Raw genomic sequence first — 14,475 nt, 5'->3', positions numbered from 1 at the left:
ACAGATGTCGTGAAAAGAAGGGCCATCTGTACCCCAATGTTTATAGCAGCAATGGCCGTAGTCGCCAAACTATGGAAAGAACCAAGATGCCCTTCAACGGATGAATGGATAAGGAGGATGTGGTCCATATACACTATGGAGCATTATGCCTCCATCAGAAAGGATGAATACCCAACTTTTGTAGCAATATGGACGGGACTGGAAGAGATTATGCTGAGTGAAATAAGTCAAGCAGAGAGAGTCAATTATCATATGGTTTCACTTATTTGTGGAGCATAACAAATAGCATGGAGGACAAGGGGTGTTAGAGAGGAGTAGGGAATTTGGGTAAATTGGAAGGGGAGGTGAACCATGAGAGACTATGGACTCTGAAACACAATGTGTGGGGTTTGAAGTGGCGGGGGGGTGGGAGGTTGGGGTACCAGGTGGTGGGTATAATAGAGGGCACGGCTTGCATGGAGCACTGGGTGTGGTGAAAAAATAATGAATAATGTATTTCTGAAAATAAACAAATTGAAAAAAAATAAAAACACACTACACATGAGGGCCACCCTGGCCACAAGCAGGCATTGTGACCCTCAGACTGAGCATGATTTCAAATAGGCCTTCTCATTTGAACCACCAGGATCCCGCAATGCAGGCCTGGCATGCCCCTAGGAACAAATCCTATCCCTTAGTGGGATTTTCCAGGTGCCCAGACCCAAAGCCCGTCTCTGGAATCCCAGTTTTGGGGCACTCCTAAGATGGAAAAGAGCACTCTTCCCTTCCCAAGAAATCCACAAATCTATTGGGATCTTTAGATAGGAAAAATCTCCCATGGACCCATGAGACCACAGCTGCATTCCAAGGCTATCCTGGACACAGAATTAGAAACAAAAGCCTGTGCTACCACCTTTGAGTGACCTGATTTACTGTTCCTGCTGTGCTGTCCTCCAGGTATGCATTGGGCCTGGGATCTCCTCAAAACTAACAGTAACCTGAGTTTGTGTTTGCAGACTTCTCTCCCAAAACCATGGCTCACATGCCCTCCATGTTGTGGTATCTGGAGCCACACCACAGGACTGTTCCTGCCATCCCCAAGGAAACTGCCTGTCAATGTTGCCAAAACCATCTAGATTAGGAGAAACCTGCAATGCCCTTGAGCTCACCCCAATACTGGATGCCGTTCTGGAAGCAAATGCACAGTCTGAAACACTCTGATCACCTACATCAAGGCAGACACCCAGGTCCATGGTACTGAGTCTGAATATTGAACCTGACATGTCCCTAGGACATCATTTGAATCCTAGATTAGGTTCTCAGGTATCTGTCCTCAGAGGCCTCTTCTGGAATACCAACTTATGATACAACATGTTGTTCCTGGGCCACACAAAAGAACATCTCCTGTCCTCAGAAGGAAGCCGTGCTCTTGGACCTGTGTAAAACCCTCAGGGTAGATGAATCCTGCATGGCCCTTTAGCAACCAGCACATTCTATGATCTCCCCGGTACAAACCAGCATTGTGACCCATTTTAATGAGACTCCATGTCAACTCAAGGCCTTGATATTTCACTCCAGATCCACCAGAACGAACCTGCCATGTTCCTCAGCTGCAATTTTCAATCGAGGTGTGCTTTCCAGGTATCCATGCAGGAGTGCTCTGCTACACAAACTTTACACATGGGGAAACTGGAGCAAACATACCAGACTCCCCCTGTACAGTAGAAGGAACCTTGCTGTTTGGAGCATCTCACAAGACCCAGCGTGGGAAATCCTCAATGGCCTCTTGACGCCACCCCTCGATTTGTTGGTAATCCTAGACATAAACTCCATCGTGAGCAAACATCTGACATCCGCCATTACACAGGTGCTGGATATTCGAATCAGCCACTGCACACTGGAACTGCCTTTTGCTTGGCACTGAATTTAACTGTAGTTTGGGTTTACAAGTCCATCCTCATCCTAGTGGTCCACAAGCCCTCTTGATAGGGAATTCTGGAGCTACAATGCAGCATTCTGCCTTCTCCATAGAATGAAGGGCCTGGTGAGTCTGTCCAGAAACTCCACCTGAGGATCAATCTACTCGGCCCACTAGGGAACCCTGATTTATAAGTTCCCTAGTCCACTAGTGATGTGTCAGACTGAGTCTGATAGCAGAAACTGTGTCAACCACCAAGGGACCAGGGCCCATATCCAGTATGTGAGACCGGCCATGCCCAGGTCCGTCATCTCTAGCCATCCTTGGTATTCAGGCATCTGTCCCCAGACCTTTGCTGGAATCCCTACCCATGGGGGAACCTGAAGCATAATAGAGAACCCCTCCTTTCTATGGCAGGACTGTTGTCTGTTGGGATGGGGGTCTAACCCTCAGGATGGGAGCCAGCTGCATAGCCAATGAGACCACGAACACTCCTGAAGTCCACCCTGGAAAGAAGCAGGCATTGTGACTCTCAGACTGAGCATACTTTAAAACAAGTCCTCTCGTTGCACCTCCAGGATCCCGCATTCCAGGCCTGGTACACCCCTAGTCCCATTTCCTAACCCTTAGTGGAATTTTCCGGCACCGACCAAGATCCCGTCTCTGGAATGCCTGATTTGGGGCACCCCTAAGGTGGAAAACAGCACTCTTCCCTTTCCCGAGAAAGCCGCCAAACTATCGGGACCCGCCAAGATCCTTGAGAGGAAAAATCTCCCATGGACTCATGAGACCACACCTGAATTCCGAAGCCATCCTGGACACAAAATCCAGAAAAAAAAGGCTGTGCTGCCGCCTTCAAGTGACCTGATTTACATTTCCTGATGTGCTGTCCTCTGGGCCTATGCATTGGGCTGTGATCACCTCGACACTAACCCTAACGCGAGTTTGTGTTTGCAGACTTCTCTCCTAAAACCATGGCTCACATGACTTCCAGGATGGGGTCTCTGGAGTCACACCACAGGACTGTGCCTGCCATCCCCAAAGAAACATTGCCCATCACAGTTGCTCAAATCCTCCAGATTAGGAAAAACCTGCAAGGCGCCTAAGCCAACCCCAATATTGGAGGCCGCTCTGGATGCAAATGTGCAGTCTGAAACACCCTGATCACCTTCATCCAGGCAGACACCCAAGTCAATTTTTCCTGAGTCAGAATATTGAACCTGACATACCCTAGGACTTAATTGGAGCCCTGGATTAGGATTTCAGGCATCTGTCCTCAGAGGCCTGTTCTGGAATACAAATTTATGATACAGCATGTTGTCCCTGGGCCACAAGAAAGAACATCTCCTGTCCCTAGAAGGAAGCTGTGCTCTTGGACCTGTGTCAAACCTTCAGGGCAGATGAATCCTGTATGGCCCCTTAGCAACAAGCACATTCTATGATCTACCTGGTAACAAACCAGCATTGTGACCCATCTTCATGAGACTCCATGTCAACTCAAGGCCTTGATATTTCGCCCCAGAGTAACCAGAATGAACCTGTCATGTTCCCAGCTGCAATGGTCAATGGAGGTGTGCTTTCCAGGCATCCATGCGGGAGTTCTCTGCTACACAAACTTTTCACATGGGGAAACCGGAGCATACATACCAGACTCCCCCTGTCCAGTAGAAGGAACCATGCTGTTTGGAGCATCTCACAAGACCCAGCATGAGTAATCCTCAATGGCCTCTTGATGCCAACCCTAGATTTGTTGTTCATCCTAAACACAAACTCCAGCATGAGCAAACATCTGACATCCGCCATTGCTCAGATGATGGATATTTGAATCAGCTGCTGAACACCGTAACTGCCTTTCACTTGGCACTGAATTTAACCATAGCTTGGGTTTACAATTCCATCCTCACCCTACTGGTCTGCAAGCCCTCTTGATAGGGAATTCTGGAGCCACAATGCAGCATTCTGCCTTCTCCATAGAATGAAGGGCCTGGTGAGTCTTCCCAGAAAACCCACATGAGGATCAATCTGTGAGGCCCTCGAGGGAACCCCGATTATAGGCTGCCCTGGCCTCTTATACGGTGTATGTCAGAGCATGAGTCCCGACCTAGTGTAAGCAACCCAGACAGTGGACCCATATCTAGCATGTGGGACCAAATATGGCCTTACTCCATCATCCTTACTCATCCTTGGTATTCAAGCATCCGTTCCCAGACCTTTGCTGGAATCCCTGCCAATGGGGGAACCTGAAGCACAACAGACAACTCCTCCTTTTCCATGGCAGGAATCCTAACTGTTGGTATCAGTGTCCAACTCTCAGAGTTGGAGCCAGTTGCATGGCCAATGAGACCACACCTACACATGAGGGCTGCCTAGGGCACAAGAAGGCATTTTGACCCTCAGCCTGAGCATACTTTCAAACAAGCCCTCTCAGATGCACCACCAGTATCTTGCATTGCAGGCCAGGTATGCCCCTAAGCCTCAAATTCTAACCCATTGTTGGAATTTCCAGGTGCCCAGACCCAGAGCCCATCTCTGGAATCCCTGTTTTGGGCTACCATTAAGATTGAAAACAGTACTCTTCCCTTCCTTGAAAACGACACCAAACTATTGGGAGCCACGAGGATCCTTAGAGAGAAAAAATCTCCCAAGGACCCATGAGACCACACCTGCATTCAGAGGCCATTATGGACACAGAATCCAAATATAAAAGTCTGTGGTACCACCTTCGAGTTGCCCTAATTACAGTTCTTGATGAGCTGCCCTCCAGGTCTACGCATTGGGACTGTGATCACTTCGCCACTATTCCTAACCCAAGGTTGTGTTTGCAGATTTCTCTCAATAATAATGACTCACATGCCTTCAAGGGTGGGGTTTCTGGAATAACACCATAGCACTGTGTGTGCCATCCCCTAGGAAACTGTGCACGTCAGTTCCCCAACCCTCCATATTAGGAGAAACCTGCAAAGCCCCTGAGCACACCCCAATATTGGAGGCTGCACAGTCTGAAACACTCTGATCACCTACATCTAGGCAGACACCCAAGTCAACTGTCCTGAGTCTGATGATTCAACCTGACTTGCCCCTAAGACTTCATTGGAATCCTAGATTAGGTTTTCTGGCATCTTTCGTCAGAGGACTGTTCTGGAATACGAACTTATGATACAACATGTGGTCCCTGAGCCACACAACACCACATCTCCTGTCCCCAGAAGGGGACACAGCTCCTCAACCTGTGTTAAACCCTCAGGGTAGGAGAATCTTTCATGACACCTTAGCCACCAGCACATTCTAAGATCTCCCTGGTAAGAAACCAGAATTGTGACCCATTTACAAGAGATTCCATGTCAACTCAAGGCCTTGGTAATTTGCCCCAGAGCCACCAGAAGGATCCTGCCATGTTCCTCAGCTGCAATGGTCAATGGGGGTGTGCTTTCCAGGCATCCATGCAGAAGAGCTCTGCTATACATATGGTCCACATGGGGGACCCTGGAGCAAACAACCCAGACTCCACCTGTCAGTAGGAAAAACAACCTTGCTGTTTGGAGCATCTCACAAGCATCAGCATGGGGAATCCTCCATGGCCTCTGGACGCCGCCCCTCCATTTGTCTGTCATCATAGACACAAATTCCTGTGTGAGCAAACATCATTCATCTGCCCTTACTCAGGTGCTGGATATCTTGTTTGTTGGCCAACATAGATACAAACTCCAGCGTGAGCAGACATCTGACCCTCACCCGTACTTAGGTGCTGAACATCTCGAAACAACAGCTGCACATTGGAATGGCCATGTGCTCGGCACTGAGCTTAACCATAGCTTGTCTTTTCAGCCTTCTATTCTCACACTCCTCGCCTTCAAGCCCTCCATATTGGGAATTTTGGAGCCACAATGCAGCCTTCTGCCTGCCCACCAGAAAGAAGTGCTCTATGGATCTGCGGGAATCCCTACATGAGGATCCACCTGCATGGCCCTTTATGGCACCCCAATATCATAGGCCACCTTGTGCACTAATGCTTTCTCTGACACAGCCTGAGACCCGACCTCCTGGCAGTCACCCAGATAGCAGGCCCCATATCCTGCAGGTGTGACCTGCCTTGACATGAGTCGTTCATCTCGAACCAACCTGGCTATTAAGGTACGTGTCCCAGAACATAACTCAAATTCCTGCGCATCGGGGAACCTGAAGCACAAAAGAGTACTCCTCCTTCTCCATGGCAGGAAAACTAAATGTTGAGATGTTGGTCCAGCCTTCAGGTTGGGATCCAGGTGCATGGAACAAGAGAAAATGCCCACTCAGGATGGGCATCTGGACACAAACAGACATTGTGACCCTCACCCTGAGACCCATTGCCAACAAGTCCCTGTGGGAGCTGGACCAGGGCCCCACAGATCGGGCCTATCATGCCCCTAGGGAAAATCCTAAGCCTTTGTGGGGTTATACAGGGACAAGGACCCAGAACCCATCTCTGGAATACCTGTTTTGACAGGAAACCTGACACGGTAAACCATGCTCTCTCCTTCCCCCAGTAAGAAACCAAATTCTTGGGTGCTGGGCAAAATCCCCAGAGAGGTAGAATATCCCATGGACAAATGAGGACACACCACCATACCGTGGCCATCCTAGACAAAAGCCAGACAGAAAAGACGTTGACCTGCCTCCCAGCCGCTTGAATTTCAAATCCCAAGGAGCTGCCCTCAGTGTCTGCAGATCGGGCCTGCCATCACCTTGCCCCTAACTCTTACCCAATTTTGTATCTGAAGACTTTGGTCCCAGAGCCCTTAACCACATGCCCTACAGGATGGCGCTGCCAGAACCACACTACATCACTGGGCCTGCTCTCTGGAGCAAACTCTGCCGTCTCAGTTGCCCAAATCCTCCAGATTAGGAGAAACTTGTAAGGCCCCTGAGCACACCCCAATTTCATAGGCTGCTCTGGAAAAAAATGCACAGTCCGACACAGCCTCAGCACCTACCTCCAGGAAGACACGCAGGTCAAAGTCCCTAAGTCCAATGTTTGAACATGGCATGCCCCTACAACCATATCAGAACCCTAGCCTAGGTATTCAGGCCTCTGTGCCCAGAGGCTTGTTCTGGAAATTCAACATATGATCCGACATGTCGTCCTTGAGCCATACAAGAGAACCCCTCCTGTCCTGAGAAGGAAACCTGCCTCATGGGAACTGGGTCTAACCCTCAGGTAGGAGAATCCTGCATGACCGCAGACCCACCATCACATTCTAGGGTCTCCATGGACACGAAGCAGCACTGTGACTCAGACTGAGAATATCCATCTGTAAGGGTGGGGCAGACTGAGTGGAGTCATCCAATCAGTAAGCCGTATGTATATCCACTGGGAAAATTGGAATTCAATTGGCCACCTGTGTAGGGGCAGGGCTTAACCACCCCCATAAAGGTTACTCTGCCAGGCTGTCAAAGGGGGGCTGCCACAGGAGAGCAGCAGCTGCTGCAGGAGGGATGGAGTCTGCGGAGAGCGGTGAAGTCCGCGGAGAGCGGTGAAGTCGCGGAGAGCGGTGAAGTCCGCGGAGAGCGGTGAAGTCGGCAGAGAGCGGTGAAGCGCTGTGGAGAGCGCTGGAAGTCGGCGGAGAGCAGGGGAGTCAACGGTGAATAGAAGAGCTGTAACAGCTCTTGTAAGAGCTACAACCGCGTTTGCAGTCTCCAGCCTCCGGCCGGCCCCAAGCCCCCGCCTGCAGCCTCCGGCGGCGGCCCCGAGCGCCGCCGCCTCCAGCCTCCAGCTTCCGGCGGTCTAGCCTCCGGCGGCGGCCCCGAGTGCCGCCGCCTGCAGCCTGCAGCCTCCGGCGGCGGCCCCGAGCGCCGCCGCCTCCAGCCTCCAGCTTCTGGCGGTCTAGCCTCCGGCGGCGGCCCCGAGCGCCGCCGCCTCCAGCCTCCAGCTTCCGGCGGTCTAGCCTCCGGCGGCGGCGCCGAACCACCGCCGCCTGCAGCCTCCAGCCTCCGGCGGCGGCCCCAAGCGCCGCCGCCTCCAGCCTCCAGCCTCTGGCGGCGGCCCCGAGCGCCGCCGCCTGCAGCCTCCAGCCTCCGGCGGCGGCCCCGAGCGCTGCCGCCTGCCTCCTGCCGCCTGCCGCCTGCTGCCTCCAGCCTCTAGCAGCGGCCCAGCAGTCCAGTTGTCAGTGGTCCCTCGACGCCTGCGGTCCTGAGACATCTGCGGTCCAGTTGTCAGCGGTCCCTCGACGCCTGCGGTCCTGATGCCTACAGGCCCTAGATGCCAGCAGTCGGTCCTGACACCTGCAGCCCCTAAATGCCAGCGGTCTGGAGGCGTAAGCAGCCCTGAGATGCCAACGGCCCCTAGACACCAGCAGCCTCGCTGCAAAATGCCTCGCCACCCCGAACCACAAGTGGCCTTGTCCGCAGTGGTGGCTTCCTCTGGGTGGAAGCCTGGTCAGAGTAGCATCGTGGGGAGCAGAGTCTGTGTCATCTGGGTTGTCCTCCTTGTCATTGTTGCTTCTTCGTCATTGGGAGTGGCCTCATCCAGGAAATGGTCTTGTCCAGAACAGCCTCTTCTTGGGAGCGGCCTTGTCCGGGGAGCAACTTCATTGAGCAGTGGCCTTGTCTTGGGAGTGGCCTCTTCTTGGGAACAGCTCCAATCATGGAGCGGCCTCATCTGCAGAGCAGCAGCGTCATCTAGAGCGGCCTCGTCCAGAGTGGCCTTCTTGGAAGTGACCTTGTTGGGTTCATTGTCACCGCCTTTTCGTAAGAGGTAGCTCTGACCTGTAGTTTGATTCCTGATGCTTGGCGCTAAATAAAGTTTTGCTTGACCGTCGCTTTGTATCAGTCTCGTTCCTTTGATCATGGACCCTAACACATCAACTTAGATCACTTGGAAATTGGAACCAGAACCAGCAGATGAAGCCTGTCATGTTCCTCGGCTGCAATGGTAATATAAGGAAGGCTTCCCAGGCCTCCATTCAGAGACCTTTGCTATCGAATCTTTCCATATCGGGGTTCCTAAAGCCCTCTAAGTGGACTGCCCCTGTCCTGCAGTAGGACACCTTGCTGTTTAGAGAAGCTCACAAGGTCCTGCTTGGGAAAACCTCCAAGAATTCTTGAGGCCACTGCACAATTCATTGACCATCATGAATACAGACTCCAGCGTGAGCAGACATCTGACCCTCGCCCATATTCAGGTGCTGGGGATCTCGAAACAACCACTGCACATTGGAATGGCCATGTGCTCAGCACTGAGCTTATCCGTGGTTTGTGTTTTCAGACTTCTGTCCTCATAGTACTTGCCTTCAAGCCCTCCATATTGGGAATTCTGGAGCCAAAATGCAGCCTTCTGCCTGCCAACCAGAAAGAAGTGCCCTATGGGTCTTCGCAGAAACCCACACGAGGATCCTCCTGCACGGCCCTCAAGGGCACCCCAATATAATAGGCCGACCTCTGCACAAATGCTCTGTATGACACAGCTTGATTCCCTACCTCCTGTCAGCCACCCAGATAGTGGGCCCCATAACCTGCAGGTGGGTCCAGCCTTGGCCCTAGGGCATCATATTGAACCAACCTGGGTATTCAGGTAACTGTACCAGATTGAGCTCAAATTCCTGCCCATAGGGGACACTGAAGCACAAAAGAGTAATCCGCCTTCCCCATGGCCAGAAAACTGAATATTGAGATGGCTACCCAACCCGCAGAGTGGGAGCCAAGTGCACGGCCCATGAGACCACACCCACACATGATGGGCAACTGGGCACAAACAGGCATTGTGACCCTCAAACTGAGATGCCTTTCCAAAGAGACCCCTTGGGAGCTGGCCCAGGATCCCACAGAGCGGGCCTATCATGCCCCTAGGCCCAAAACCGAAGCCTTGGTTGGGTTTTCCAGGTGCCTGGACCCAGAACCCATCTCTGGAATCCCTGTTTGGACAGGACTCCTGAGATGGAAAACAGCATTTTCCTCGTCCCCAGAAATACATCAAACTCTTGGGTGCCAAGCAGAATCCCCAGAGTGGAAGAATATCCCATGGACCCATGAAGTTACCCCATCATTTTGTGGCCATCCTAGACACACAATCCAGACAGAAAAGCCTGTGCTCCTCCCTTCCAGCCACCTGAATTTCACATCCCGAAGAGCTTCCCTTAGGATCTGCAGATTGGGCCTGCCATCACCTCGCTCCTAAATCTTACCCAATTTTGTGTCTGAAGTCTTTGGTCCCAAAGTCCTGACCCACATGTCCTCCAGGATGGAGCCTCGAGAACTACCGGACATCACTGGGCCTGCTTTCCTGAGGAAACTCTGCCCATCTCAGTTTCCCAAAACGTCCAGATTAGGAGAAAACTGCAAGGCCCCTGAGTCCACCCCAATTTCATAGGCTTCTCTGGAAAAAATGCAGAACCTGATACAACCTCAGCACCGACCTCCAGGATGACACACAGGTCAATGGCACTGAGTCCAAAGATTGAACCTGCCATGCCCCTACAACCTCATCAGAACCCAGCTTAGGTTTTGAGGCCTCTCTCCCCTGAGGCCTGTTCTGGAAATTCAACATATGGTCCAAACTGTGGTCCGTGAGCTGTACAAGAGAACACCTCCTGTCCCAAGAAGGAAACCTGGCTACTGGGTACTGGGTCTAATCCTCAGGATAGAGAATCCTGCATGGTCCGAGAACTGCCACCACATTCTAAGGTCTCCCTGGACACCAAGCCGCATTGTGACCCATTAGACTGAGAACTTTCATCAACGCAGATCACTTGGAACTTGGAATCAGTGTCATTGGATCAAGCCTGTCCTGTTCCTCAGCTGAAATGGTAATGCGAGATGGGCTTCCCAGGCCTCCATTCAGAGAGCTCTGCTATCGAATCTTCCATATGGGGGACCCTGGAGCCCTGTAAGCGGACTTCTCCTGTCCTGCAATAGGACACCTTGATGTTTGGAGAAGCTCACAAGCTCAAGCTTGGAAAAACCTCCAAGAATTCTTGAGGCCACCCCACCACTCGTTGGCCATCACGGATACAAACTCCAGCGTAAGAAGACATCTGACCCTCGCCAGGAGCTGGAGATCTCGAAACAACTGCAGTACATTGGAACGGACATGTGCTCAGCACTGAGCTTAACCGTAGCTTGTGTTTTCAGACTTCTGTCCTCATACTCCTCGCCTGTAAGCCCTCCATCTTGGGTATTCTGGAGCCATAATGCAGCCATCTGCCTGCTAACCAGAAAGAAGTGCCCTTAGGGTCTTCGCAGAAACCACACATGAGGATCCAGCTAGACGGCTCTCAATGGCACCCCAATATCATAGGCCGCCCTCTGCATGAATTCTCTGTCTGACACAGCTCGAGCCCGACCTCCTGTCAGCCACCCAGACAGCAGGCCCCATTTCCAGCAGATGGGTCCTGCCTTGGCCCGAGAACCTCATGTTGAAGCAGCCTGGGTATTCAGGTACCTGTCCCAGAACTTAGCTCAAATACCTGTCCATGGGGAACCGTGAAGCACAAAATAGTACATCTCCTTCCCCATGGCAGGAAAACTGAATGTTGAGATTGCTGTCCAACCCTCAGAGTGGGAGCCAAGTGCATGGCCCGTGAGACCACGCCCACTCAGCATGGGCATCTGGGCACAAACAGGCATTGTGACCCTCAGCCTGAGACCCATTTGCAACAAGCCCCCTCGGGAGCGGTACCAGGAGAACATGGAGAGGGCCTGTCATGCCCCTAGGCCCAAATCCTAAGCCTTGAGGGGTGATCCAGACTCCCAGACCCAGAACCCATCTCTGGAATGCCTGTTTGGACAGGACCCCTGACACGGAAAACTGCACTCCCCCAACCGCCAGAAAGACACCAAACTCTTGGGTGCCGGGCTGAATCCCCAGAGAGGTAGAATCTCAAATGGACCCATGAGGTCACCCCTCCATTTCGTGGCCATCTTAGACAAACAATACAGATAGAAAAGCCTGTGCTCCTCCCTCCCAACCGTCCAAATTTCAAATCCCGAGGAGCTGCCCTTAGGGTCTGCAGATCAGGTTTGCCATCACCTCGCCTCTAACTCTTACTCAAGTCTGTGTCTGAAGACTTCGGACCCAAAGTCCTGACCCATATGCCCTCCAGGATGGGGCCTCCAGGACCACACCACATCAGTGGGCCTGCTATCCCGAGAAATCTCAGCCCTTCTAAGTTTCCCAAACCCACCAGATTAGGAGAAACATGCAAGACCCCTGAGCCCACCCCAATTTCATAGGCCGCTCCGGAAAAAATACACAGTCTGACACAGCCTCAGAATATACCTCCAGGAAGACACACAGGTCAATGAGAAGGGATGAATGGCCCAAGACCATGGTGGGTCCAATATGCTGGGTGTGCAGCCAGCTGTCTCGGTGTCTGTTGGAAGGTCTGGGCTCAGGCTATGTAAGACAGAGCATTAGTGCTTAGGGTATCCTATGCAATTGGGGTGTTGCCGAGGGCCGAGCAGGTTGATTTTCATTTGGGGTTTCTGGGCAATGCCATAGACAATGTTTTTCTTCTAGGGGGCAGGCAGAGTGCTTCATTGTGGCCCCAGAATTCCCAATTGGGAGGGCTTGTGGGCCAGGAGTGTGATGATGGAAATCTGAAAACACGAGCTAGCGTGAGTTCTGGAGCCAAGGGCATGGCAGGCCCACTCTGCAGAGGCTGAATTGGAATCTCCACATCTGATGTCAGGGTGAGGATCAGACTTTGGCTGAGGATGGAGTTTGTGTCCATGATGGCACCTTCATGAAGCAGGGACCTCATGAGGCCAAGGAAGTTTCCCCACGCTGAGTTTGTGAGTTGCTCCAAACCACAAGGTTTCCTTCTGGGGGACAGTTGAGTCCTGTTGGATGGATCCAGCATGTCCCATACAGAAGGACTGGAGAGCAGGGTTCGAAGGATGGATGCCTGTACAGTATGCCTCGCATTCCCATTGGCCATTAGCGACAAGACATGTTTGATCTGCTGGCTCTGGGACAAGCTACCCAGAGGGCTGAGATGAAATGGACTCTCCTGAGGATGCGTCATAATGTGAGTTTGTGTCCATGGAGACCTTGGAATGTGCTGGTGGTTCAGGGGCCCTGTGGAATTCTCCTACCTGAAGGGTTTGATACAGCTCCAATAAGAAAGCTCCCCATGTGGAGACGAGAAAGGTTCGGTTTGGTGCCTCAGAAAAGCCCCAGTTGCTGGTCCTCAAAACCAGTCCTCTGAGGAGGGACACCTGGAAACCAAGGCTAGAGTTCATATTAGGGCCTAGGGACCTGTCCGTTTCAATATTCTGTTTCTGGAGACACTGAGTGTCTAAGTGGAGGTAGTTGCTCAGCTGATGTCAGAGTGCCCCTCTTAGTCCAGGGCAGCCTACACTATCGGGATGGCTTCAGGGGTCTTGGAGGTTTTTCCTAACGTGTAGGGTTGTGGTCAATGGATTGGGCACAGTTTACTTGGAGAGGAAAGGCACAGTCTTTTAGTGTGGCTCCAGAGGCCCTAGCCTGAAAGTTGTGTGGGTCACGGCTGTGGGCACAGAAGTCTGAAAACACAAACTCGGCTTAGGTGTGGTGCTGAGGGTATGGCAGGCCGGATCCTCAGACTGAGAGGGAAGCTCCTTGCCTTATGAACGAAGGGCGAGTGGGAGGCGTTCCCTCAGACTTTTGTCTCTTGATGTTGTGTCCAGAATAGCCTTGGATTGTAGGGGAGGCCTCAAGGACTATGGAAGAGTCTCCCTTTCTGGGGATTTGGCCCAGCTCCCAAGAGTTTGGGGTCATTTTGTGGGAAGGGTGGAGTCCTATTGTCTGGCTGAGGTGTCTCTCAAAGAGAGAGATACCAGAGCAGAGCCCCAGGTATGGGCGAGTGGAAAATTCAAACTCTTGTGAGGATTGGCAGCATAGGGGATTGGCAAGCCCCATATGCGGGATCTTGGTCCAGGCCCTGAGAGGCCTTACTTTGACATGGGGTTCATGCTGAGGGTCACAATGCGAGTTTGTACCCAAGGCGGCACTCAAGTTTGGGCGTGGCCTCAGGGGTCATGAAGGATTCTCCTACCCTGAAGGTGTGATTCCATGCCAACAGCAAGCTTTGCAGCCATGGTGAATAAGGAGTTCTGATTTAAGCTTCAGGTATCCAACGGTGTGGGGATTTGATATAATGTCTAGGTTCAGATGTCTGAAAACCCAGGTTGGGAATAGATGACGGCCTAAGGCCATGGCGTGTCCGATGTGCTAAGGGTGCAACCAGCTGTCTCCTTGTCTCTTGGGACGTCTGGCCTCAGGCTGTGTCAGACAGGGCATTAGTGCCCAGGGCAGCCTATCCAATTGGGGTGTGGCTGAGTCCCGAGCTGGTTGATCCTCATTTGTGTTCTCTGGAGAGCCCCATAGGGCAACGTTTTTCTTCTGGTGGGCAGGCAGAGGGCTGTGTTGTGGTTCCGGAATTCCCAGTCTGGAGGTCTTGTTGGCCAGGAGTGTTAGGAAGGAAGTCTGAAAACACAAGCTAGCATATGGTATGGGGCCGAGGGCACAGCAGGCCCACTCTGCAGAGGCTGAATCGAGATCTCCTGCATCTGAGGTCATGGCGAGTATGAGATGTTGCCTCAGGCTAGAGTTTGTGTCCATGATG

The sequence above is a fragment of the Neovison vison genome, chromosome 7, assembly GCF_020171115.1.
Source record: "Neovison vison isolate M4711 chromosome 7, ASM_NN_V1, whole genome shotgun sequence".
Lineage (NCBI taxonomy): Eukaryota > Metazoa > Chordata > Mammalia > Carnivora > Mustelidae > Neogale > Neogale vison.
Note: the sequence above shows the minus strand (reverse complement) of the source record.